Source organism: Primulina huaijiensis, chromosome 7 (genome assembly GCF_012295235.1).
Source record: "Primulina huaijiensis isolate GDHJ02 chromosome 7, ASM1229523v2, whole genome shotgun sequence".
NCBI lineage: Eukaryota > Viridiplantae > Streptophyta > Magnoliopsida > Lamiales > Gesneriaceae > Primulina > Primulina huaijiensis.
Window position 1 is genome coordinate 12,909,918 of NC_133312.1, and position 24,338 is coordinate 12,934,255.

Below are 24,338 nucleotides of genomic sequence, written 5' to 3' on the forward strand. Positions count from 1 at the left end.
CCTATTCCTACCACTGTACCAGAGGTACGCAGTTTTCTTGGTTTGTCGGGTTATTATCGTTGTTTTATTTCAGACTTTTCCAAGATTGCCCTGCCGTTAACTAATCTGACGAGGAAGACTGTGAAGTTTGAGTGGTCCAATGATTGCCAGAGTGGGTTTCAAGATTTGAAATATAAGTTGACGACAGCTCCAGTACTTGCTTTGCCCAGTTGTTCAGAGGACTTTGTTGTTTTTACCGATGCGTAGAAGAAGGGCCTCGGTGCAGTGTTGATGCAACGAGGTAAAGTTATAGCCTATGCTTCTCGCCAGTTGAAGGATTACGAGAAGAATTATCCTACGCATGATATGGAGCTGGCAGCTGTGGTTTTCGCCCTGAAAATTTTGAGACATTATTTGTTTGGCGAAACGTGTGAAATTTTCACAGACCACAAGAGTTTAAAGTATTTGTTTTCACAGAAAGAACTCAATATGCGACAGAGACGGTGGTTAGAGCTTGTTAAAGACTGTGATGTGACTATTAGTTACCACCCAGGGAAGGCGAATGTTGTAGCGGATGCATTGAACCGTAAGTCGAGTTCTTCTTTGAGTTATATGACTCAGCGGCCGTTTTTGATAGATTTGCAGCTAGAGGAGATAGCTTTGGTGGTTCCTGGAACCATTGCTCGTTTTTCAGCGTTGGTTATTCGGGCTACATTGACGGACAGGATCCGTAGAGAGCAGGCTATTGATGTTCAGTTGTTAGATTTGAGAGCTAGAGCAGAGGAGAGAGGTAATTCAGAGTTCGCGACGAATGGAGATGGTTTGGTGACATTTAGAGGCCGTATTTGCATTCCTGCTGGAGATGATATTCGGCGAGACGTCTTGACAGAGGCACATACCGCGCCATACTCGATACATCCATGTAGCACTAAGATGTATCAGGATCTTCGTAGACTCTATTGGTGGCCAGGTATGAAGAAAGATGTTGCCATGTTTATTTCTCAGTGCCTAACTTGTCAGCAGGTGAAGATTGAGCACCAGAGACCTGCTGGGACATTGCTATCATTGCCGATTCCTCAATGGAAATGGGAGCACATTACGATGGATTTCGTGACTGGTCTTCCCAGAACGCAGAAAGGTTTTAACTCTATTTGGGTTATTGTTGATCGATTGACCAAGTCAGCGCATTTTATTCCAGTCAAGACGACATATTCCATGAACCAGTATGCCGAAGAGTACATAGCAGAGATTGTTAGACTTCATGGTGTTCCTGTGTCGATCGTGTCTGATCGTGACCCTAGAATTACTTCAGAGTTTTGGAAGAGTTTGCACAGAGCTATGGGTACACGGTTANTGTAGATCTCCCTTGTATTGGGATGAGATTGGTGAGAGGAAGATGCTGGGTCCAGAGTTAGTCCAACAGACTGCTGATGTTGTTGCTGTTATCTTAGAGAGAATGAAGACAGCGCAGTCGAGACAGAAGAGTTATGCCGATGTGCGTCGTAGGCCATTGCAGTTTGAGATTGGCGATCATGTGTTCTTGAAGATAGCACCTCTTAAGGGTGTGATGCGGTTTGGCAAGAAGGGAAAGTTGAGTCCGAGATTTATTGGCCCATTTGAGATCTTGGATAGAATTGGTGAACGAGCTTACAGGTTAGCCCTACCGCCAGATCTTGACAGAGTTCATAATGTTTTTCACGTCTCTATGCTCAGGAAATATATTGCGAATCCTTCCCATGTTCTTCTCCACGAGCCATTGGATTTGACGCCGAATTTGACGTACCAAGAAATTCCGGTCCAGATTCTGGATCGCAAAGTTAAAGTGTTGAGGAACAAAGAGATCGGCATTGTTAAAGTCCTTTGGAGGAATCATTTGATTGAGGAAGCCACGTGGGAACCAGAGGATGAGATGAAAGAGAAGTGTCCTTAGTTGTTTGCGCAGTGACGTCAACTTCGAGGACGAAATTCCTCTAAGGAGGAGAGATTTTAATATCCAAGCCTGTTGAACGGTACGGTCTAAGATTTCATATGTTTATGGATTATTTGGTTAAGATTAAGTTTGATTGAGATGTTAAGAGTTGTGATTATGGGTCATAGTATTGTTGGTTATTATTGTTTTGTGGTATTGTTGATATTAGTTGACGGGTAGTTGTGTTGTATCAGCGTTGCGATTCGATTTTTGTTGCATAGAGTTGTTTTGGCCGAGAGCAAACCGCACCCGCGGTGATTTGTGCAGCCCACCCGCGGTCTTTATTGCAGAATTTGTGGAATTGCCGAAGAGACANTTGAACGGTACGGTCTAAGATTTCGTATGTTTATGGATTATTTGGTTAAGATTAAGTTTGATTGAGATGTTAAGAGTTGTGATTATGGGTCATAGTATTGTTGGTTATTATTGTTTTGTGGTATTGTTGATATTAGTTGACGGGTAGTTGTGTTGTATCAGCGTTGCGATTCGATTTTTGTTGCATAGAGTTGTTTTGGCCGAGAGCAAACCGCACCCGCGGTGATTTGTGCAGCCCACCCGCGGTCTTTATTGCAGAATTTGTGGAATTGCCGAAGAGACACCGCACCTGCGGTGGGATAGGTACCGCACCCGCGGTCGTCAATTTCAGAAATTTGGTTGAGGTGCCGAAGCCACACCGCACCCGCGGTGAGGTATGTAGCGCACCCGTGGTGCATGAACAGTAGAAGCGTGTTTTCGAGATTTAAGTGATATAATGCAAGAGTTGGTTCATTTTTCTCATTTCTTCTCCCATTTTCTCGGTTCTCTCTCAAGGGGAGGTTAGGGTTTCATTTCCTTTCTTTGATTCAAGCTACTTGTTGGATTATTGAAGTGTGATCAAGGTTCTTATGGGTTCAAGGAGCTAAGGTAAGCTTGTGGTATAGTTTATTCATGGTTTTGGTGTTGGGAGAAATCTTAGGTTTGTTGTTGTGTTGGTTTAATGGATTTAATCTTATAGGTTGGTGATTATTGAGATGTTAATGGTGCAATAATTGGTTTATTGTTGTAGGAATCCAACCAAGGGTATAGATTCAAGGTTCCAAGTGTAGTAAGTGGAATTCATTTCCTTGTGCTCACATGATAATATATGTATTGTGTTTCAATGGTTTTAAAGTGTTATTCCCTTCCATTTGATTTAGGCTATGTATTAATATACCTTGTTGTATATTAGAGACATTCTTATGTCTCAATTATGTTAAAGGGAATACAAAAGAAAATAGAGTCTTCAAAGTGTTTGTTTTAATGCCAAAGAGAGAATTCAAATGTTATATTGGATTGATAGATACATAGTCAGAGATTGCATGTAATTAGTTGATCAACGACCATAGGCTTATATCCCTCAGAGGTAGAGGTCAAGGGAGAGGCCAAGTGGCTCAGGCAGTTGGGACCGATGGGATCTTTACTGCTTTGAAGAGAATGGATTCTCCGGAATTTGCAGGAAGCACTGATCCATTGGTGGCTGTAGAGTGGATCAAAGCTCTTGAGGCGATTTTCGATCATCTCAACTATGAAGATATGGACAGAATCAGTTGTGCAGTGCTCATGTTAGTCAAAGCTACACGCATTTGGTGGAATGCTACCAAGATAGGTGTTGATGTTCCAGCATTGAAGTGGCAAGGGTTCACTGATCTTTTCTATGACAAGTACTTCCCAGATGCACTTCGAGCTCGGAAGGTGACTGAGTTTTTAGAGCTTCGTCAAGGAGGTATGAATTTTGATGAGTATATTCTGAAGTTTGAAGAGGGCTGTCTGTTTGCTCCGTATATTGCCTCCAATGACAAAGACAAGGGTGCTCATTTCATTAGAGGCCTTCGAGCAGAAATCAGAAGGGACATCAATATGTCGAAGGCGGTGACATTCAAAGAGATTGTGTCTAAGGCTTTGTTGGCCGAGCAAGATGAGAAAGACATTGCCAGAGAGAGACAGGCGAGGCAGCAGTTTGTTGCTCAAAGAGGTCAAGGTTCGAACCAAAGAGGAAAGGACCATTTTAAAGGGAAAGGCAAGTTGGAGCCGAGTCCTAAACCACCGACAGTTCCATCTGATCCTGAGAAGCCATTGTGTCCCAAGTGCAGTAGACATCATCGGGGAGAGTGCAGATTTGGTACTCATACTTGTTACCGTTGTGGCACTGCAGGCCATATAGCCAAGGATTGTCCAAGAGGCTCGAGTAAAGAGAAGGTGCAGGGTCGCATCTTTACCATGACAAAGGAAGGTATAAACCATGATTCTTCTGTGATCTCTAGCACTATTTTAATTTCAGGCAGAGTAGCTACGACATTGATTGATACAGGTGCTACTCATTCTTTTATGTCTGAACTATTTTTGAGATCTTTGGGTATAGTTCCTTCTGTTATTCCCCTCCAGTTTAATGTTGTTTTGCCTTCGGGAGATGTGTTGTGCCCAACATCTATTGTGTATGCGTGCTTTGTTCAAATTGATGGGCGAGTTGTTTATGCCGACTTGATTGTTATTCCGATGGTTGCGTTTGATATTATACTTGGCATGGATTGGCTATCAACCTATCGTGCAGTGATTGATTGCATTGCTAAGACGGTGAAATTTGCAGATGATGGCAATAGGGAAGGTTTGTTCGCCAGTGCAGGTACTTCGCTGATCCTTCCTTTTATTTCGTGTCTTGAGGCTAAGAAGTTGTTGTTTGGAGGTTGTGATGGGTTTTTGGCTTCGATTGTGGATATGGATAGAATTGTGAAGTTGAATATTGATGATATTGATGTTGTGAGAGACTTATCTGATGTATTTGAGGATGATGTGCCGTGTTTACTGCCGGACAGAGATGTAGAGTTTGTGATTGATCTAGTTCTGGGTACGGTTCCTATTTCTAAGGCTCCGTACAGAATGGCCCCTTCAGAGATGAAAGAGTTGAAGACGCAATTGCAGGATCTATTGGATAAAGGTTTTATTCGGTCGAGTTCTTCGCCTTGGGGAGCTCCGGTTCTTTTCGTCAAGAAGAAAGATGGGTCGTTGCGGCTGTGTATTGATTATAGAGAGATCAACAAAGTGACGATTAAGAGTAAGTATCCGTTGCCACGGATAGATGACCTTTTTGACCAACTGCAAGGGGCTACAGTGTTCTCGAAGATTGATTTGCGATCTGGCTATTATCAGTTAAAGGTTAGGGAGTCTGATATCCCTAAGACGGCGTTCCGGACCAGGTACGGTCACTATGAATTTCTTGTGATGTCTTTTGGTCTGACCAATGCTCCTTCAGTCTTCATGGATCTTATGAACCGTGTGTGATGTGAATCCACGTACGAATAAAAGCAAACACGATTAAATATGAATCGCGCCCTCAATTTAATATCGAACAAGGAATTCGTGTTGTCCCGATCTTTTGAATCAAGTGTTTGTGTTGTGATTTTCACCTCTAAACTATGAAAAGTTTAGCAACAAATAATCACGAGATAAACAATCGAAAATTATGACAAACCTTCAAAGAACAAGTCTAAGACAATCCGCACAAGCACGATCGACAAACGCCACAAAGTTAAAACTTTGATAAGTTTGATTTTTGTTTACAAAGCTAAATCTTTGAAAAATTTGAGAGAAAACTCAAAAACTTTTATAAAATATCAATGATAATCTGAAAAGTGTTTAATTTTTCGTCCATATATTGACTACAAATCAAAAGATATGATAAATCTAGTTACCTAACTAATTAAAACTCTAAAATAGGAAAAGATAATGTTTCTCGGAACAAGGCGCGCTCGAGCGCGAGATTCAACCGCTCGGGCGCGGAGTCTTCTGGACAGGTCGCGCTCGGGCGGTAATATTTTACCGCTCGGGCGCCGCTGCTTCTGGAGTTCACGTCCTGGACAGTATGTTTGGCGCTCGGGCGGTAAGATTTGGCCGCTCGGGCGCCGTTGTATCTGGACTCCTCTTGATTTAGCACTTGAATAACGTTCCTTTGGCTCCCAAACTTATTTCCATGCATCTCGAACCCTTCAGCACTTTGCACCTCGCTTGTAAGTCCTTCTTCCTTGCTCATAAGCCCCTGCAACGCCTCTTTAAACTTCTTCAGTCGTCCCCTCGTGATTGGTCCCGCTGGTAACTCTAAGGGATCCCATGCTTTCCTTGGGACGTGCACATCCGTGTTCGCATCATCCTCCCCTTCTTGAAAAGGATTTGTCCTCAAATCCAGCTCGTCACCTACATCAAACAACGACAAGTCACTAACATTGAAAGTAGAACTCACGTTATACTCACCTGGTAGATCGAGTTTGTAGGCATTGTCATTGATCCTTTCAAGTACTTGGAATGGTCCATCACCCCTAGGTAATAGTTTAGAACGTCTCTTCTCGGGGAACCTTTCCTTCCTCAAGTGTAGCCACACCCAATCACCTTTCTCAAATATCACCTTCTTCTTTCCCTTGTTGGCTTGCTTTGTGTATCGTTCATTCTTCTTTTCAATATTAGCTTTGACCTTCTCATGCAAACTCCTAACAAATTCCGCCTTCTTTTTCCCATCCATGTTTAACCTTTCACTCACAGGTAAAGACATCAAATCTAACGGAGTCAAAGGGTTAAAACCATAAACAATTTCAAATGGCGAATAGTTCGTAGTAAAATGCACGCAACGATTATAAGCAAACTCAACAAATGGCAAACAATTTTCCCAATTCTTCAAGTTCTTTTTAAGAATAGCACGCAAAAGTGTTCCTAATGTCCTATTGACAACTTCAGTTTGCCCATCCGTTTGAGGATGACAAGTAGTAGAAAACAACAATTTTGTGCCAAGTTTAGCCCATAAAGTCTTCCAAAAGTAACTCAAGAATTTAACATCACGGTCAGAAACAATAGTCCTAGGCATGCCATGCAACCTAACGACTTCCCTAAAGAACAAATCCGCAATGTGAGACGCATCATCAGTTTTATGACAAGCTATAAAATGTGCCATCTTAGAGAATCTATCAACAACAACAAATATTGAATCCCTCCCCTTCTTAGTCCTAGGCAACCCCAAAACAAAGTCCATAGAAATGTCAATCCAAGGCTCACTAGGAACAGGAAGTGGTGTATACAATCCATGTGGTTGTGTCCTAGACTTAGCTTGTCTACAAGTTATGCACTTATCACAAACACGCTCAACATCACGCTTCATGTGTGGCCAATAGAAATGTTCATGCAATGCACTTAAAGTTTTTGCCACACCAAAGTGTCCCATCAAACCACCCCCATGTGCCTCCCTAACAAGTAATTCACGAATGGATGATCGAGGGATGCACAACCTATCTTCTCTAAATAAGAAACCATTATGCAAATAGAATTTGTCATGTGGACCATGCATACAAGTTTCAAACACATTCTTAAAATCGTCATCTAGCACATACAACTCCTTGACATGCTCAAACCCCAAAATTTTAGACTCCAAAGTAGAGAAAAGTATGTACCTTCGTGATAGTGCGTCGGCCACTACATTTTCCTTACCTTGTTTGTACTTGATTATGTAGGGGAATGTCTCTATGAATGCCACCCACTTGGCATGCCGCTTGTTCAGCTTTTGTTGCCCCTTAAGGTGCTTTAGAGACTCATGATCCGTATGAATCACAAACTCCTTAGGCCTTAAGTAGTGCTGCCACGTCTCTAGAGTCCTCACAAGTGCGTAGAACTCCTTATCATACGTGGGATAGTTCAGGGCGGCTCCATTGAGTTTCTCGCTAAAGTACGCCACGGGCCGTCCCCCTTGCATCAAAACTCCGCCGATACCTACGCCTGAAGCATCACATTCAATTTCAAACGTATTAGCAAAGTCAGGCAAAACAAGTAAAGGAGCATTAATTAATTTTTGCTTAATAGTATTAAAAGACTTCTCTTGCTCCTCGCCCCAATGGAATGGAACGTTCTTCTTGATCACCGCTGTCATGGGTGCTGCCAATGTGCTAAAATCCTTTACAAACCTCCTATAGAAGCTTGCAAGTCCATGAAAACTTCGGACTTGACCAACAGTAGTAGGCGATGGCCAATCTCGAATAGCACTTACCTTGTCCTCATCCACTTGTATCCCCTGTGAGCTTACCACAAAACCAAGGAAGACAAGTTTGCTTGTACAAAAATCACATTTCTTTAGGTTAGCATATAGATTTTCAGCCCTTAGTGTGATTAGCACAAGTTTCAAGTGATCAACATGCTCATCCAAGTCTTTGCTATATACTAGGATATCATCAAAGTAAACAACAACAAATTTCCCTATGTATGCACGCAAGACATGGTTCATTAACCTCATAAAGGTGCTAGGAGCGTTAGTTAAGCCAAATGGCATCACCATCCACTCATACAACCCGTACTTGGTTTTAAAAGCAGTTTTCCACTCATCACCTTCCCTCATCCTAATTTGGTGATAACCACTTTTCAAATAAATTTTGCTAAAGATACAAGCACCATGCAATTCATCTAACATATCATCTAGTCTAGGTATGGGATGCCTATATTTAATGGTGATGTTATTGATTGCCCTACAATCCACACACATACGCCATGAACCATCTTTCTTAGGAACTAACAAAACAGGCACAGCACAAGGGGACATGGATTCACGAACAAAACCCATATCTAACAACTCACTTACCTGTCGTTGAAGCTCCTTAGCCTCCTCCGGATTGCTCCTATAAGCCGGACGATTTGGTAATGCACTCCCGGGCACCAAATCAATTTGGTGCTCAATCCCCCTGAATGGTGGTAGCCCTTGAGGTAGCTCATCCGGAAATATGTCATCAAATTCCTGCAAAAGTGAAACAACAATGCTCGGAGGGGACCCGGCTATATCACTTGTGTTAAAGAAGATCTCTTTATAAAGAATCAACACAAGTGGTTCACGTGTGTGCATCAATTTCTTCAACTCACTTTTTTGGGCCATGTATGTTTTCTTTTTGGCCTCTTTCCTCTCATTTTCTTTTCCCTCATTTTCTTTCCTCTCCTTTTTCTTTTGTATGGCTATCTCACTTTTGTTGTCACTCTTTTTTTCAGCCATTTCATTTTTATCTTCAAAGGCCATCCACTTTTTAATTCACTCTTTTTTTCGGCCTAATCTCTCCTCTTTTTTTTCAATTGGTCCTCCAACACTGGCTTTGGGGACAAAGGAAGTAAAACAATGGACTCCTTTTTCAACACAAATGAGTACTTGTTCTTGAACACATCATGTGTCACTCGCCTATCATATTGCCAAGGTCTACCCAACAAGATATGGCAAGCATGCATAGGTACCACATCACACAAGACCTCATCCACATACTTCCCAATAGAAAAAGGCACTAGCACTTGTTTTGTCACCTTCACTTCCGCGCAATCATTCAACCATTGAAGCCTATATGGTTGAGGATGCTTTAATGTAGTTAAACCCAATTTCTCTACCATCTCACAACTAGCCACATTAGTACAACTCCCCCCATCTATGATTAAATTGCAAACCTTTTGATTTACAAAACATCTAGTATGGAATAAGTTTTCCCTTTGGTTAGTCTCCTCCTCCTTGACTTGGGCACTCATGATACGCCTAGTCACTAGTGCTTCTCCAACAACCGCCTCATAACCCTCGTCAGGATCCTCTAATGCAGGCATCTCATCATCATCATCACCCTCACTATGAGATTCATACTCACCATAGTCATTCAAGATCATCACCCTCTTATTAGGACATTCACTAGAAATATGACCCAACCCTTGACACCTAAAACATTTAGTATCTCTAGATCGATTAGAAGGAGTTTCAGATTTACCTTGCACTCCTTGCTTAGGTGCCTCTTGTTTGGTCTCAAATTTGGGCTTGCTCACCACCTTATTCTCCTCACGCTTCACCACATTTGATCGCCATGAAGATGATGAACCTCCGGTTTGATTGGTGCGGCCAACTCCACGCCTTTTGAGTTGTTGCTCCACTTTTATGGCCATTTGCACCATTTCGTCTAGATCCAAGTAGTGCCGAAGCTCAACTTGATCTTGGATTTCCCTGTTCAAACCACAAAGAAAACGTGCCATGGTCGCCTCAATATCCTCCTCAATATTGGCCCTAATCATGACTACTTCCATCTCCTTATAGTAGTCCTCAACACTCTTCACCCCTTGCCTTAAAGTTTGTAGCCTCTTAAACATCTCCCTATAGTAGTGGTTGGGCACAAACCTTTTTCTCATCACTCTCTTCATCTCATCCCAAGTTTCTATGGGCCTCTCATTGTACCTCCTCCTAGTGGTCACTAATTGATCCCACCAAATGAGAGCATAGTCTAAAAATTCAACCACCGCCAACCTCACCTTCTTTTGTTCGGAATAGTGGTGACACTCAAACACAAACTCTACCCTCTTTTCCCACTCTAAATATGCCTCCGGATCAGATTTCCCATGGAACGAAGGGATTTTCATCTTAATACTACCCATATTACCATCTTCCCTATTCCCATCAAATCTCCCCCGAACGGCTTCTCTTCTACCTCTACCAATTCCTCTACCTCTTCCATTCCTACCCCAATTATCATTTTGGCTCTCCTCTTCTCCTCCAAAATCACACTCTTCCTCTTCTTCTTCTCAACCCATATTTTTAGGATTTGATTTTTTTCCACTCGTCTAACCTCAAGCCTATCCAACCGCTCATGTAATGGCTCCATCTCAACCTTCAACATCCTACTAAAATGCCCAAACAACGCCTCCATTTGAAACTTAGATAACCCCGGGTTCGAATTATCTCCTACCTCCTTTTTCATTTAATTTCAGATTTGTACCTGCAAGAAAACGTTAGTAGAAGAAAAAAAAGAAAAAAATTCCTCACCCAAATTCTCACGATCACTCCAAAGAAATTCACTCGTCTGTCCTCTCGTATTTTGTTTGCTCACAACAAATACTCACTAGTCACTCCAAAGAAATAACACTCACACTCAAATGTTTCCACTCGAATTTGATGTCTCTCTCTAAAGGGTGCTCAAGCTTCGTATTCGTCTATCGAACAATCAAGTTCAAACTCGTGAACAAATGCGATCGACTCACATGTGCTGCGTAGACAAGCAAGTTGAAGATAGATATTTTTTTTTGACTGTGGGAGACACTTCTATATGTCTCAAAAAATAGGAATAGAACAAAATATCAAAAAGAAATATTGGCAAATTTTCGGATTTTTGGTACTTTTTTTTTTCTGCTCTGAAAATTCCGAAAATCAGAGAAAATAAGACACGAAGTTTCGTGTATCACAGATTCACGAACGACGAAGAATAATAGAACAAATCAGATCTGAAAGCGGAACTAAAGAATAATTAGATCTGAAGGATAAACTTACTTGAATTCAATGAGCCTAAGCTCTGATACCAAATGATGTGAATCCACGGACGAATAAAAGCAAACACGATTAAATATGAATCGCGCCCTCAATTTAATATCGAACAAGGAATTCGTGTTGTCCCGATCTTTTGAATCAAGTGTGTGTGTTGTGATTTTCACCTCTAAACTATGAAAAGTTTAGCAACAAATAATCACGAGATAAACAATCTAAAATTATGACGAACCTTCAAAGAACAAGTCTAAGACAATCCGCACAAGCACGATCGACAAACGCCACAAAGTTAAAACTTTGATAAGTTTGATTTTTGTTTACAAAGATAAAGCTTTGAAAAAGTTGAGAGAAAACTCAAAAACTTTTATAAAATATCAATGATAATCTGAAAAGTGTTTAATTTTTCGTCCATATATTGACTACAAATCAAAAGATATGATAAATCTAGTTACCTAACTAATTAAAACTCTAAAATAGGAAAAGATAATGTTTCTCGGAACAAGGCGCGCTCGAGCGCGAGATTCAACCGCTCGGGCGCGGAGTCTTCTGGACAGGTCGCGCTCGGGCGGTAATATTTTACCGCTCGGGCGCCGCTGCTTCTGGAGTTCANCCTTCTTCCTTGCTCATAAGCCCCTGCAATGCCTCTTTAAACTTCTTAAGTCGTCCCCTCGTGATTGGTCCCGCTGGTAACTCTAAGGGATCCCATGCTTTCCTTGGGACGTGCACATCCGTGTTCGCATCAGTGTGTTCAAGCCGTATTTGGATAACTTTGTCATTGTTTTTATCGATGACATTTTGATTTCCAAGATTGCCCTGCCGTTAACTAATCTGATGAGGAAGACTGTGAAGTTTGAGTGGTCCAATGATTGCCAGAGTGGGTTTCAAGATTTGAAATATAAGTTGACGACAGCTCCAGTACTTGCTTTGCCCAGTGGTTCAGAGGACTTTGTTGTTTTTACCGATGCGTCGAAGAAGGGCCTCGGTGCAGTGTTGATGCAACGAGGTAAAGTTATAGCCTATGCTTCTCGCCAGTTGAAGGATTACGAGAAGAATTATCCTACGCATGATATGGAGCTGGCAGCTGTGGTTTTCGCCCTGAAATTTTGGAGACATTATTTGTTTGGCGAAAAGTGTGAAATTTTCACAGACCACAAGACTTTAAAGTATTTGTTTTCACAGAAGGAACTCAATATGCGACAGAGACGGTGGTTAGAGCTTGTTATAGACTATGATGTGACTATTAGTTACCACCCAGGGAAGGCGAATGTTGTAGCGGATACATTGAACCGTAAGTCGAGTTCTTCTTTGAGTTATATGATTCAGCAGCCGTTGTTGATAGATTTACAGCTAGAGGAGATAGCTTTGGTGGTTCCTGGAACCATTGCTCGTTTTTCAGCATTGGTTATTCGGGCTACATTGACGGACAGGATCCGTAGAGAGCAGGCTATTGATGTTCAGTTGTTAGAATTGAGAGCTAGAGCAGAGGAGAGAGGTAATTCAGAGTTCGCGACGAATGGAGATGGTTTTGTGACATTTAGAGGCCGTATTTGCATTCCTGCTGGAGATGATATTTAGCGAGACGTCTTGACAGAGGCACATACCGCGCCATACTCGATACATCCAGGTAGCACTAAGATGTATCAGGATCTTCGTAGACTCTATTGGTGGCCAGGTATGAAGAAAGATATTGCCATGTTTATTTCTCAGTGCCTAACTTGTCAGCAGGTGAAGATCGAGCACCAGAGACCTGCTCGGACATTGCTATCATTGCCGATTCCTCAATGGAAATGGAAGCACATTACGATGGATTTCGTGACTGGTCTTCCCAGAACGCAGAAAGGTTTTACTCTATTTGGGTTATTGTTGATCGATTGACCAAGTCAGCAAATTTTCTTCGAGTCAAGACGACATATTCCATGAACCAGTATGCCGAAGAGTACATAGCAGAGATTGTTAGACTTCATGGTGTTCCTGTGTCGATCGTGTCTGATCGTGACCCTAGATTTACTTCAGAGTTTTGGAAGAGTTTGCACAGAGCTATGGGTACACGGTTAACATTTAGTACAGCATATCACCCCNGTTAGTCCAACAGACTGCTGATGTTTTTGCTGTTATCTTAGAGAGAATGAAGACAGCGCAGTCGAGACAGAAGAGTTATGCCGATGTGCGTCGTAGGCCATTGCAGTTTGAGATTGGCGATCATGTGTTCTTGAAGATAGCACCTCTTAAGGGTGTGATGCGGTTTGGCAAGAAGGGAAAGTTGAGTCCGAGATTTATTGGCCCATTTGAGAGCTTGGATAGAATTGGTGATCGAGCTTACAGGTTAGCCCTACCGCAAGATCTTGACAGAGTTCATAATGTTTTTCACGTCTCTATGCTCAGGAAATATATTGCGAATCCTTCCCATGTTCTTCGCCACGAGCCATTGGATTTGACGCCGAATTTGACGTACCAAGAGATTCCGGTCCAGATTCTGGATCGCAAAGTTAAAGTGTTGAGGAATAAAGAGATCGGCATTGTTAAAGTCCTTTGGAGGAATCATTTGATTGAGGAAGCCACGTGGGAACCAGAGGATGAGATGAAAGAGAAGTGTCCTGAGTTGTTTGCGCAGTGACGTCAACTTCGAGGACGAAATTCCTCTAAGGAGGAGAGATTGTAATATCCAAGCCTGGTGAACGGTACGGTCTAAGATTTCGTATGTTTATGGATTATTTGGTTAAGATTAAGTTTGATTGAGATGTTAAGAGTTGTGATTATGGGTCATAGTATTGTTGGTTATTATTGTTTTGTGGTATTGTTGATATTAGTTGATGGGTAGTTGTGTTGTATCAGCGTTGCGATTCGATTTTTGTTGCATATAGTTGTTTTGGCCGAGAGCAAACTGCACCCGCGGTGATTTGTGCAGCGCACCCGCGGTCTTTATTGCAGGATTTGTGGAATTGCCGAAGAGACACCGCACCTGCGGTGGGATAGGTACCGCACCCGCGGTCGTCAATTTCAGAAATTTGGTTGAGGTGCCGAAGCCACACCGCACCCGCGGTGAGGTATGTAGCGCACCCGCGGTGCATGGACAGTAGAAGCGTGTTTTCGAGATTTAAGTGATATAATGCAAGAGTTGGTTCATTTTTCTCGTTTCTTCTCCCATTTTCTCGGTTCTCTCTCAAGGGGAGGTTAGGGTTTCATTTCCTTTCTTTGATTCAAGCTACTTGTTGGATTATTGAAGTGTGATCAAGGTTCTTATGGGTTCAAGGAGCTAAGGTAAGCTTTTGGTAAAGTTTATTCTTGGTTTTGGTGTTGGGAGAAATCTTGGGTTTGTTGTTGTGTTGGTTTAATGAATTTAATGTTATAGGTTGGTGATTATTGAGATGTTAATGGTGCAATACTTGGTTTATTGTTGTAGGAATCCAACCAAGGGTATAGATTCAAGGTTCCAAGTGTAGTAAGTGGAATTCATTTCCTTGTGCTCACATGATAATATATGTATTGTGTTTCAATGGTTTTAAAGTGTTATTCCCTTCCATTTGATTCAGGCTATGTATTAATACACCTTGTTGTATATTAGAGACATTCTTATGTCTCAATTATGTTAAAGGGAATACAAAAGAAAATAGAGTCTTCAAAGTGTTTGTTTTAATGCCAAAGAGAGAATTCAAATGTTTTATTGGATTGATAGATACATAGTCAGAGATTGCATGCAATTAGTTGATCAACGACCATAGGCTTATATCCCTCAGAGTTATCGATGTATATCGATGGGATATAGGTACAGAGACAGAGTTACTATATAGATATCAATCCAACAGAGAAAAGAGAAATACCATCGTTATTGTTATTCATTCTATGATATTCATGTTTCAGAGTTGATGGTATTTAATGTTTTCAAAGCCATGTTTTCAGAGTGTGATATGTACATTGCTATGTAAGAGTTCCACTTGCTGAGTTTTATACTCATTTCAGTTATTTCATGTGATGCAGATAAGAGCGACGAGCCGGGACGTTGATTGAGGCCGGAGNCGTTACATACAGACACAACAATAGCCGGATATTCCGGTGAGAACAAATGCCAGTATAAAACATGTATACATGCATGTCATGCAATTAAATACAAAATCATAACACTTGATTCAGTAATTATGACTCATTAGTGAATACAGATAAAATTCTTTGACTCTTATTCTTTGACTCGACTTATATCTAAGTCTAGGGATCCCGATGTGAATAAGACGTAACAAGTCTCCCACCTGCTCTCCCAATCGTGGTGGCGGGACGTCTTATTCCTAGACTTCGGTCCTGTCTGTATCGAGGCTCTACAATCGGAGTCGATCTTCTCCTATGCTTCGATACCACCGAACATCTAGAAAGTTTGAAAAATCTGCCAATGACTCTCCTATCTCAATGCGTGTAACTATCTATTGTATCAGATCGTGATCCGCGATTTACTTCACACTTCTGGCACAGTTTGCAGCAGGCTCTAGGTACGACTTTACACCTAAGTACCGCATATCATCCACAGACCGACGGACAGTCAGAGCGGACTATCCAGACATTGGAAGACATGCTGAGAGCTGTAGTGCAAGATTTTGGCACTAATTGGCAAGAATCTTTGCCTTTATGTGAATTCTCGTACAACAACAGCTATCAGACGAGCATAGAAATGGCACCATTTGAAGCTTTGTACGGTAAGAAGTGCAGATCTCCTCTTTATTGGGATGATATCTCTGAAGTACCCGAACTTGGGCCTGATATAATTCGTGAAATGACTGAGAAACTGAAGCTGATTCAGAAGAGAATGAAAATAGCTCAGGACAGACAGGCCAAGTATGCGAATGTACGTCGTCGACCGTTAGTGTTTGAACAGGGAGACAGAGTATTCCTGAAGATCTCTCCTTTCAGAGGTGTTGTCAGATTTGGTAAACACGGTAAATTGTCTCCTAGATACATCGGTCCGTAGAGATTCTTGAGAAGATTGGCGATCGTGCATATCGACTGGCTCTTCCTCCTTCTTTATCCGGGATACATGATGTTTTTCATGTGTCGATGCTACGGAAATATCTGCCAGATACTTCTCATATTCTTCAGCCTGACGAGGCCGAACTCGATGAGACTTTGAGTTATTTTGAGCAAACGATTCAGATTATTGATCAGAAGGACAAACAACTCAGAGCGAAGACAATTCCGCTGGTGAAAGTTCAATGGAGTCGTCATGGCATTGAAGAAGCTACCTGGGAGACTGAGTCAGATATGAGACAGAGATTTCCGGAGTTATTTCACTGATGTGAGTCTTTCTGTCCGATTATGCTTGTACCATTCTTATTCCTGCTTATATTATATGTTTTTAATTATTGCCTGCGTGTTCGAGGACGAACTCATGTCTAAGAGGGGGAGAATTGTAATGCCCGAGATTTTAATCACGTTAATCTGAAATGAGGAACTGATAAATTGGTGTGCTTTTAAAGGGATCATCTCGAGATATGAATCGACATGGCATGAGTATAGTTGAGTGCGTGACCAGAAGGTCTCGCGCATATGCACGAAGAGTGGGCGCGCATATGCGCGAGCTGTGTGGTTCCAAGATGTGACGAGACGAAGGTCTCGCGCATATGCGCGACTCTTGTCGCGCATATGCGCGAGGTGTCCAGTAGCCAAAGTGTTTGTCCAGAGAAGTTGGCGCATATGCGTCGAGAGAGGGCGCGCATATGCGCCAGCAACTGAAATTGTCAAGTGCCGAGACAAAGCGTCTCGCGCATATGCGCCGGTGATGGTCGCGCATATGCGCGAGACGTGTTGAACAAAGAATAAACCACTTGCCCCTTACCATGCAAGATATATATATGAATTGTACTTCATTCCTTCATTCCTCAGCAGCAATCACCAAGAGAAGCTTAGAAATTCCATCAAGTTTCATGTCATGTTAGAGAATTGATTGTGAAAAATCCGACCACACGATTTTCAATCCGAATGTAGATTCTTGTTCCTCTCATCATAAGCTTTCAAAGGATGTAAGTTGTATTGCTTTCTAGCATGGTTTGAAATTCAGATGTTGGGGGAATTATAGTTTGGTTGATAATATGTGTTCTTGAGTTTACGATAAACGTATAATCGAAAACTGATTGAAGAAAGGATACCGTATGTTATTGTTCTCATCTTCCAGCTTATATGGCCTGAGTTGTGCAGAATTTTGAGGTTGTGATATGCATATGATTGTTGTTATGAATTGGTGATATTGATTTTATGATGTTTGAGTTATCGGTATCGCAAGATTTCGCCGTTATGCCGTCGAAATGTACCGAGATTGAATATTGATCCGTATGTGTACTCCTTTGAGTTAGAGGTTGATATGGTACATTGTATATATGTCTTTTCAGATTGGTACTGACATATTGGATATCGAGATATCAAGACTTCGACTGGTTCAAACCGAGACTACGACAAGACAGGTATAAAGCAATGTTGATTCGGGATTGCACAACTCGAATCAAATCCGATTAGAGTGTCCCAAAATCACATACTAGATTGTTTTTAATTTGATACGGTTATGCCTTGTCTATTGAATTATAGCAATGTACATGAGATAGGTAAGCTTTGGTAGAATTGCCAAGTACTAGATGTTCGGTGATATCGATGAGCGTAGGAGAAGATCAACTCCTATTGTAGATATTCGATACAGATAGGACCGAAGTCTAAAAATAGGACGTACCGCCACCCCGATTGGGAGAGTAGGTGGGAGATTGTTATGTCTTTTTCACACCGGGATCCCTAGACTTAGATATGAGTCGAGTCAAAGAATAAGAGTCGAAGAGTTTTATCCGTATTCACTAATGTGTCATAAATACTGATTTATGTTTTATTATCTTGTGTTTATTTGCATGACATGCATGTATACATGTTTTATAGTGGGATTTGTTCTCACCGGAATTTCCGGCTGTTGTTGTGTCTGTATGTGTGCAGGACAACATGTGGGACATGATCAGGGTCGAGACAAAGATGAGAGATCGAGATAGCGTGGAGATTTCGGACTGAGAAGAAGAACTAGTGGTTTATTACTAGACATGTATTTAAATTGTAAACACTAGTAGGATACTTGTAATTGAACAAGTAAATAATACGTTGAGTTAAATAATATGACAGCAATATGTATGATTTATATACACTTGTTTATAATGTTAAATGCAAGATTTTGACCCACATTTTCTAGCAAAGATCAACTTAATTCTAAAGATAATTGAGTTAGAGCCCGGGTCCCCACACAACTCCTGTAACTGTTCTTTCAATTCTTTCATTTCTGTAGGAGCTAATCAATAAAGAGCTTTTGAGATCGGATGAGTTCCTGCCATAACATCAATTACAAATTCGATCTCTCTATCTGGGGGTAAGCCTGTTACATCATCCGGAAATACCTCTGGAAATTCACAAACAACATCTGTATCTTTTAACTCTCAAATAGGTGGATCAATAGTTAACACAGATGCTAAATATCCTTGACACCCATTCTATAGTAATTTACAAGCTTTCATACAAGAGATTATCCGAAGAGGTAAGGATATACCTGCACTTGCTACTGTGAATGGTTCAGCTCCTATCGGCGCAAATTTGATCATCTTTATGCCACATTCAATAGTAACTCTGTACTTAGAGAGCCAATCCATTCCCAATATCACATCAAAATCAGTCATCCTCAGAACTATCAAGTCAGCATACATCTGATGGCCTTGGACATATATTGGACACCCTCGCACAATCTGATTTGTCTGTAATTCTTACCCAGAAGGTAAGGCTATGGCGAGTTGTGCCTCTGTTGTACTTGCTGTAATGTCCAGTCTCCTTACAAACGATTCCGAAATAAAAGGATGCATGGCTCCTGAATCTAGTAAAACAATAGCAGTAATACCGGAAATCAAGAACATACCAGTGATCATCGATGTATCTGCATCCACTTCCTCTTTGGTCATGGAGAAAAGGCGTCCCTGTACTTTCTCAGAACTCCGTGGACAATTCCTGGCGAGATGCCCTGGCTTTTTACAACGATAACAAACATTGGAACCTTGCATACATTCCCCGCCATGAAGTTTGCCACATTTAGGACAAGGTGGTCTATCTTGTTCCTTACGTGGAGGGGGACCGTTGCCACGAGGTTCCTCTGATCGAGTACCTTTACAATCAGTCTTTTTGCCTTGTCCTGTTCCTTGACTCTTTTGAAAGTACTGCTGCTTTCGTTGTTATCTATCTCTGTCAATGTCTTGCTCATCCTGTTCTTGTTAGAGTAGGTGCCCGTCGAGCCAAGTGTTGGCCGAGTGTTCACAATGAAACTCTATGTATAAGCAATCTTTATTTTAATAATATTTGAAATTATTATTTTGGCACATCTTTATCTGTATACCCATGCTAGTTGCATATATAAAGCCCTTGAATATACAAATAGTAGAAAGAATAAGAGATGCTCATATGATGAGTATAATGAAACTCATATTTGGAATATTGTATATTCTAAACAGTTCTTAGTCGATTCAGTCGCCGCTAAGAAGGATATAGGCCGCTCGAGTTCGATACTAGTATCTGCGATGTGAGTACCATGTTTCATTGGTAGGGACATTGTGATGTCCGAGCATGCAGATAGGTGCTCCTGGTAGAGTGCACTGAACAACCCTCCATAAAGGACTTTCCAAGTGGTTCTCACTTATCGAGTGGAACGTCCTAGTTTATGGTTGTACACCATTAGTCCTTATGACCCGGGACAACATTGAGACTCTATGTGCTAGCATTACACTTTGACTTGTTTACCGACTCTCATGGGGTCATCAGGCGGCAAGGTTGGGTGTTTTAGCGAAACATATAGGAGTCGATGCATTGTAGTCGGGGATTCACCGCTTACCTTCGGGTATGGATATCCTATGTGTATGTAGTATGAATCTCTGATTAGAGTATGGTGGTAATTATGAAAGGGGTTTCATAGATTACACCATTGATGCAACTACAACATGACACATAGTATCGATTCATTGACAACTCTCGATATACCAATGGTTGTCGAATCGGTCGAGATATATGAGTTGAAGGGACCGTACTGTACGCTAACCATAATTGAATGGTTCTTGCAGGCATTATCATTTGATACCTAAGGAATCATGTAAGCGATGCTGCTAGGCGTTTAACATGATTGGTTGGGTAATATCATAATTGAGTTCTGACGTTCTTGTTATCAAGGAGTTGATAAGTAAGAATGGAGCAATTGGGGTATGCTCAAAAAAGGACATGTTTAGTCCGAATCACATGGAGATGTGAACCCACAGCTAGTTGTATCAATGAACCATTGAGGGCCACACAAGTACTAGCTTTCTAGATCCCGTTGAGAAGTAAAATAATTCAATGTGTTGAACGGCTTATAAAGGAGTTTATAGGCGTAAGGAAAAATAGAAGTATGACTACTATGAGAGAATGTAACTTTTAATTTTTGGAAGTGTTCCTAAATTAAAAGTTGGCCAAATAAATAATGTATTTAAAAATTGTGATTTTCTTAAACATTATTATGGACTAAATTAAATTAATTCAAGTGTTGAATTAATTAAACACTAGTGGGCCTAGTAGAGTCCAAATAATTAAGTTAATTCAAGTGTTGAATTAATTAAATATTATTTGGTCTTGTAGAGCCCAATAGAAAATAATTATTAAACTAGTGGGCTTGATTAAATCAAGTGAAGTTTAATTAGTATAAAATGTGTTTGAGATATTTAAAATAAAAGTCCATGGGCTTTGTAAATGTTACCTGCCCAAATAATATAATATGCATGGAGAGGTGAAGAGTTGGGAGACAACCTTTTTCAATGAACAAGGCATGTGTCTCTCATGCTCAAATTAACTTTTTTAAGGACCAAGAAAAGTCATCCTCCACTTCACTCCTAACATGCAATGGCCGAAACTTGCACATAACATTCTTTCAAAATTTTTCTCTCATCTTGTTCTTTATGTGGTGACCCGGACGCTAAACATTTTCTTAATCGTCTTTGGGATTTAATTATCAATTAAAATAAACAGAGTCTAAAAATTTTTTCTTTTTAGAATGCAAGTGCGGAACGTAATGGAATTTAACTAATATACATCTCAGTATAAAAGTACAATAATGTACTACAATCATTCAAACTCAGCTAAGGTTTAACTACTAAATATCACGTGTCAAACCCTATCTACACCAAGTCCGGAATCACCACGCTAAACTCATCTTCTCTCATCATCTTTTTGACCCCGATCCTGTCCCACCTGTTGTCATGCACACATACAAACAAGACAACAGCCGGATACTCCGGTGAGAATAAATCCCAGTACAAATAATGTATACATGCAATCATATAACTGATATAAAACATGAATTAAAACATATCACATGTAGCATAATCAAACAACATGTATCGTTACTAGACTGAAAATAAAACATGAATTGAAATCTACGAAACATAAATCAATACAAGTCTGTAATTCAAGTTCTTGACTCGACATCTAAAACTCGCCTCATTTCTCATTTAATCTAGGGATCCCGGTGCATAAGAACGAGACAAGTCTCCCACCCACTACTACCAGTCGCGGTGGCGGCACGTTCTTACTTACGGACTTTGGCCCTCGCTATATCGAATATCTATGATAAGAGAGACTCTACTCATAATCACGTCGATATGACCAAACGTCCGGTGTCTTGGAGTATCTACCAAGACTATGTCTATTCTGACAAAGTGCAATGGGTCAACAGTCTAACTCCTCTGTCAGCGACTCTTACTGAATAATTATCTGTTCTCTACTTTCTAAGTCAATAACATAAACGTAATCATTTAAAACACAAAGGTATATAAAATAAAACAATACCATACAAGTATGTGGTTTAGGGAAACTTGAGTTATCTCTGACTCAAGTCGATCTCCCAGTTAACATCGATTTATACCTTTATTTTCCCGGTCTGACGAAGACGAAGTCTCGTATTTCAATCTGTCCATATTCAATCTGACAATCCAAATCTGAAATCGCAATGTATAGATGTATTCTATTAAGATACAATTCAAAACAAGCCTTGTACAAATCATTATTCATTCTCGGTACATTTTGACGGCATAACGGTGTAATCTTTCGATCCGATCAACGCAAATAACAAGAATCAATTCTCAACAATGAATAATCAAACACCATATATACATCATACTGTTAAAATCTGCATATTCTCAATCACAATACATGCTGAAAATTATAGTACTCACATACGATATCATTTCTTCGATCCGTTTTCGAATATACGTTCACCATAATCATAAGGACACAACATAGAACTCAAATCTGATTTTCCCCAACATCTCAACTTCAAAATAAGCTGAAAGGTAACAATACTTACATCCTTTGAAAGCTTACAACAAGAGGAGCATGAATCTATGTTTGGATTAAAGTTTGGATGAATATATCTTGCACAAGCTCAATTATAATATGAAAAGACCCTTGAACTTGACATGGGAATTCCTCTCGAGCTGTCTGCTGAAATGGAGGGGAAATAAGAGACAACACATCAAATATGCATGGCAAGGAACACATGTTTCATTCTTCATCAAACACGTCGCACCGCGGGTGCGCACCCTCTGGACCGCGGGTGCGGTAAGCTCACGGCACCACATTCAGAAGTTCAGACTAATCGACCGCGGGTGCGCTGCTTCTTGGACCGCGGGTGCGGTGACTTTACTGTACCCACAATGTACCCTACTGCTCAACAACCGCAGGTGCGGTAGAAACATGAGCGTGGGTGCGCTTAGTCCTCGGCAGCCCCATCCAATTTCCATCATAAGCGACCGCGGGTGCGACGCTTTTTGTTGCCGCGGTTGCGCTCAAACACCGCGGGTGCGCTATGTCTGGCACCGCGGGTGCGGTGTCTTCTTTAACCAAACACTCAAATTGCAACGCCGCTTCTCCACGTCTGTTCGTCCATTGCCTTATTCATAATATATAACAAGTATTAAACTCAATTCTCGGGCATTACATTTCTCCCCCTCTTAGATACGAGTTCGTCCTCGAACTCACAGGCAATCATCACATAGTATATAACAGAAGCAATATAATTCAAAACTGAATAACTACTCACTTCATGAAACTAGCTCTGTATATCTCTGTCTCATCTCTGATTCTGTTTCTCAAGTAGTTTCTTCAATGACATTGCAATTCTACTGAACTTTCACAAGTGGAATAGTCTTCGTTCTGAGTAATCTTCTTTTCACGGATCTCTGATTCCCAACTGGAGTAGTAAGTCAAGAAGTGTCATATCATAATATCTCTCGAAATAACTCTGACAGAATCAATCTCACAATATGGGTTATACAACATCCGTATATACCAATCAATAGCTCATAATAAATCAACATCATCAGCTGTTATCAAATCTGTTCATCCCGGTCAAGGATATATTCAATCTTCGGCCTCAAATACCAATCTTCATCATCCGACGTTGGCATCTTAAGTCTGTTTATTTTGAGCCGTTTACATTTTCTTCTGAATCATCTTCAATTTCTTTGTTATATTTCTGATTCTATCAGATCCAATCTCAGCTATCTCCGCGATATTATTCTCATACGAAGGAAATCTACCGTACTCACTGCACAATGCCTCGTCTGTAACTACCTCATTACTCATCTGATGGCTATTATCGTATACTAATTTATAAAGTGAGAATATGTCATATCAACTAGTGCTAGCCTCCAGCACTATAACTTCACAGATATCTTTCAATCTCTGGATAGTACGTTCTGGCTATCTGTCAGTCGATGGATAATATGTGAAAGAGCTTATGGTATATTCTGTCACAAGTATAAAATCAATCAAAATCATCATCTGATATAATCTACTTCGGCATTCTGTTTGATCTGACCATTTCTTTGACATCAATCTTTGTCATCTGGTCATGTTTATACGTTATCTTGTACACACTAACATACGCATATCGAATAATCTATCAATTCTACTCATATCATATCACAATCTGGCAAGAATGGCGGTAATTTCATTACGACATCCATAGAAATGTACTCCCATTTCTATGTAAAAATAAACAATTCTGTAATAGATCTTCTGATT

The 24,338-nt window shown here is 40.8% G+C and overlaps 1 pseudogene; it reads right to left on the reverse strand.

Moving 5' to 3' along the window:
• Window positions 1-10,369, reverse strand: part of LOC140981612 (uncharacterized) — a 35,049-nt pseudogene extending 24,680 nt beyond the window's left edge.
• Window positions 10,370-24,338: the final 13,969 nt, after the last annotated feature.